At 42.2% G+C, this 4,803-nt stretch overlaps 1 long non-coding RNA gene across 1 annotated transcript; it reads right to left on the reverse strand.

Annotated features, from left to right (window-relative positions):
• Positions 1-538: 538 nt before the first annotated feature.
• On the reverse strand, positions 539-3,572 carry LOC104944665 (uncharacterized). Its single transcript, XR_798247.1, has 6 exons — positions 3,504-3,572; positions 2,949-2,975; positions 2,655-2,681; positions 963-989; positions 830-856; positions 539-565 (listed from the first exon to the last, which is right to left on the reverse strand). It is a non-coding gene; the product is annotated as an uncharacterized lncRNA (long non-coding RNA).
• Positions 3,573-4,803: the final 1,231 nt, after the last annotated feature.

Consider the following 4,803-nt stretch of genomic DNA (forward strand, 5'->3'; position numbering starts at 1 on the left):
GCATGCCAAACAAACATCTTTGATCATGTTAGCAGGAGCAGTTTAATAACTGAAAGGTTTAATTACGCTGGAAATGGACTTTGCTATCTGAGAAATCCCCCTTTACGCAGTGGACTCTTATTCTTGGCACCACACACATGCTCTTATCACACAGCGCTGCAGCAGGCTGCTGGTAATTGCCTTGTTTTCTCTCAACTAGCCAAACCCCAGAGACCCTGCCAAAGAAGTGCTGAGCTCAGCATGTGCTCCCCATCACTGCTACTAGTCTGTCCGGCTTCTGGAGGACTTGCTCACCTCTTCCAACTTCACTTTCCTATCCTGCTCCAACATTATGAAACCGTACACATGCTGACCTGTGAGAGGTGTGTTACTTGCTGTAGGATGGACAACAACACAGGTTCACTTTGCGTCATCATTTAAACATATACTGTATATTGCAGTACAGTAGGCAAACAAACATCATATCTCATCTTTAACATAAACACTTTCCTGTGAAACAATGAATGTGTAAAACATTTATGTGCGTATTTGTTCATACCCGGTGTGTGTAGTCTCCACATACACCCTGGAAAGAACAGAAAGAGGTCAATCAGAGGAGACAAAGGACTTCCCTTTGAAGAGTACACGTTTAAATCAGAAAGGCGTTTTAGAGTTAAAGCAATAGCTTTGAAAGAGGTTTAACACAAAACACATCTTCTCCTCTATGAGAAGTGTAGGGTTTGGTCACTTTTCCAAAACTAGGCTGTGCACTGCTGATTTGCTGCAGTAACTCTTTCACAATCAGTAAATGTTCTGAATACTTTTTGAACTCCTGCAAACCATGCCTCACCTTTTGCCCCTTGAGTCCTGGCTCCCCCTAGAAACAGAAACAACACAGGTGAGTGAGATTAGTGAGAGGTTTAGCAGTTAGCTGCAAAGATTAGCTTATATGTCAGAACTGATACCAGATTTCAGAAACTTACTTGGAGTCCTTTAACGCCACGCTGACCCTGCAATACAACAACAACAGATATTCAGCTTCACAAGAAAACATACATGACTGACCACAAATTCCTCCAACGAACAAGAATGAAATGAGTAAATATGTCGAGGCATCAATCAGTCTGCTGAACAAGCTGTTCAGTAGTCTATTCCAATTACTCGTTACGGGCGAAGGCACTGAGTTTGACTTCCCAGCAGGCCCTTGGGTGTGCTCCGGGTTGTAAGTGGCTGTCAGAGCCCAGCGTCTGGGTGTTTAATGAAACCAGGCAGAGGGCCGGCAGAACACATCCAGTGCCCCCCATGCTGGGGACCCCATGGCCCTAAGCTCCAGAGCCACTGAAGGCAACAGCATCTCTATACATTTAGCAGGCAAGCCCTCAAAGCCCCTCATCAGGAAGGAGACTGAGAAACAGGAGCCCATTATGGGCTCATTAATCAATATTAAACATTTTTTCAACAGTATCCAACCCCACTTGGCCTCCTGGAAATGTTGTCTTTTGTCCCGGCATTGAGTTCCCTGGAGCTGTCCCCCTGCTTCAAAAAACAAACCCCTGTCTGACCGAGAGTAATGGTGTTCAAACAGAGGCTTTGGAGAAGCTACTGCAATGAGCAGTGGGCATGATAAAAGCCAGAGCGTTAGGACCAGCGGGACAACACTGAAATGACCTACACCACACCGTCAGTGAAGTGCAACAGAGCTCTTTCATACTGCAAATCTAAATTAAAGCAAAACATTATTCCAGAGAATGATCTCAATGGGTGGGTCGCATGTCCAGACGGACTCCAACAGTCGGAGAGAGGACACACATTACTGTTTTCTTTTCTTTCGCTTTACCATACCTGCACATGCTATCTTTGGTATGGTTAGGAGCACAGTTATGGCAAATACACTCCATCATTAAGGTTAGATGGCTCAAGAATGTGGTTAAGTTAAGATAGAACACAAACTCCAACCTCCACATATTCATTTTCAACTTTAATAGGACAGACTTCCTGCACTGAACCTGAACCTGAACATAAACCCTATAACACCCTGTGGAAGCTCATACAATCATTGTTATTGTACAATGCCATGTATTTTTATGCTGCTGCAACGCAAACATTTCCCAAATTGGGATAAATAAAGTACTATCCTATCCTATCTTATCTTATCTTATCCTATCTTATCTTATCTTATCCTATCTTATCTTATCTTACCTTATCTTACACACACTTGTGATCTAAACTGAATGACTTCAAAAACCTATTCCTGTCTCACCAGCAACATGATGCTCATAATATGACCTTTAGGGATATAGACTGTTATTAGTGAAGGGGGCATTACATGTGTCCCAGTAAAAATACAGAACAATCCCTTAGTGCCCATTCCAGGTAGTTAGACTTGTGCCTACTACCACTGATTTAAGCCACAGTTTGCTAACAGCTCCCATGTGACCGTCCACTGTTAGCCCATCACTGTGTGCATAAATCAGGCACCACTCTGTTTGTCTTATAACTGCGTGGGCTCAAAATGAACACAAAGCTACAGTTAAACTGAGCAGCAAAACAAGATTTTTAAATGTTGTAAATGTGTGAACATGTCATTCAATTGTTATTGGCTCAAATGAGTGCTTGACTGGTAGTAATGGTATTATATTGAAACTGTGATGATGAAAAATGTAAGGAATGCTTACCATGTCTCCCTTTTGTCCGTTCTGTCCCTGTGTGAACATTAAAGAGGTCAGGGCAGGTGGTGGAGTGACGGAACCAATGCAAACTGATTTTCTTGTAGTTCTTAGATATCCATAGCATGTTTAACCCCGCCCTATAATAACACTAATGACACTTGATTTTATTACGGTAATGACCATCATTATTATTATCCTAAGTATGCTCATTATCATGACCCTATGATTGGTTATTGCTTCTAAAGAAACACTCAATTACTCAGTTATTTCACTTTATGACACGAACTGCGGAAAACTCACAGGCTTGCCATCCAACCCAATTGGACCCTGGGATAAAAGAAGAGGGGCAAATGTTAGAGTTCATCACAAATGACTGCACCAACAGCTGGAACCATTATACATTAGTTAGAAAACAGTTTAAGTGCTAAATACATAGCAATAAAGGTAAAGTGCAGAGGTAGAGTGAGTAATGATTAATAAGTAATGTTGGCAGTAAAGTGACATTTGGTTAGCATTAGTCCTGATTCAGGGTATACTATACATCATCACCATGCAGAGGCCTTGCAAAGGACTCAGAAATATCAGCTGAAAGTTGGTGTAACAAAGTAAAGTTCTCTTCACCCCCCAACTGACTTGAGAGCAGTTCAGCAGCCCTCAGTGCTACAGCTGCTGGATGGAAGCTAAGTGTATAGCTTATGCTAGTTGTGGCAGAGGCTCAGTCTGTAGGGACTTGGAACCGAAGGATCGCCGGATCACGTCCCAATCAATGATATCAGAAATTTCCATATTTGACACAAATTATCAATGTGTTTAATTTATAAAAGTGTCAGCCTGACTGAGGATGGTATGACTTACTGGAAATCCTGGAAATCCTCTTGTTCCAGGTTGTCCCTGAAGAGAAACAGAAAGTCAGTCATGTGTTTGTTGTTCTTCTGAAAGTCTGACGTGAAGCTGATAGCAGCTCAGTGAGAGAAGATACAACCCTCTCCCCCCCACCCCAAATACTTAACTGAGGTATTTTAGGAGGACCCAAATAGATTTTGACACAAGTGATACTGAAGACTCTCATGATGTATTGGTGTGTGAATTTGTTCAGGCAGCACCGGAGGAAATTGGACAAAAGGACACAAAGTTCTAATCTAATAAACATGTATTACTATAAGAGTTTAAGAGCTTAACGAATGACTGTCCATTTCAATTAGCCAGCATGCTTTGATCAGCATAGCTTTGATAACCTGCCCTTTCAAAAATAACAAGACATATATTATCCTGAAGAGAAGGAATGATGAGAAAATAAAGCTGTAAGACAATGACAAGAGGTGCAAGTGACTAATGTGTTTCCCCTTTCATTGTCTTGGCGGGGCGCTGCGCCCTGCCAACGGCGCCCTGCCTGAAATTCAAGGTGTTTTTTTATTTAAAAAAAATATATATATAGCACCAAATTGCAACTGAAGTAATCTATCTACGGTCACTTTTCACATGTGCTCTTTTATTAAATAAACTAAACACCTACGTTATTTATCCAATGTGCATGTTTCAGTGTCCACTGCTTTGCGTATTCACATTCTCCCTCCACTCGGTTTCTGAAGGCTCCGCTCCCCCCCCCACACACACACGAATGCACACACTCACAATCAGAGACAAGAGCGGAGGAAAGGAGGAGAACAACAAAGTTTAAAATAAAGTCAAACAAATCTGCATTATTGCCCCGAGCTCTGCCGTCAGCCCGTTTGTGTCCCCCCCCCAGTTTCAAATTTGTTTATTATTATTTTTTTAACCGCAAGCCGTTATCCTCACGGGAGAAGGAAACACCAGCCTGCCCAGGTGGACGCGCGCGAACGCGACAACGAACGTAGCGTGCGCATTCTAAAAATAGCTCACAGATGGTGAGCAGGTACCGCGGTTTTGAACTACAGTATTGAGATGTGAGTTGGTTTATTCAGTAAATTAGCTCAGGATAATTGGATGTTTTGTCTACACCTGTTGATGTGAGGCTAATGCAGGATTTGCTAGCTTGATGCTACCGGCATTTAGCGGCAGTGACTCAACAAATTGCCTCTTAAAATGTATCGTCAGCAATGTATGACAAGCAGACTGCTTGTTTAATGTTAGACTCACACCAATAGCTCAATATGATCATAACACGATTGCTTTC

The sequence above is a fragment of the Notothenia coriiceps genome, unplaced genomic scaffold, assembly GCF_000735185.1.
Source record: "Notothenia coriiceps isolate Sejong01 unplaced genomic scaffold, NC01 NC01_scaffold00008621, whole genome shotgun sequence".
Classification (NCBI taxonomy): Eukaryota; Metazoa; Chordata; class Actinopteri; order Perciformes; family Nototheniidae; genus Notothenia; species Notothenia coriiceps.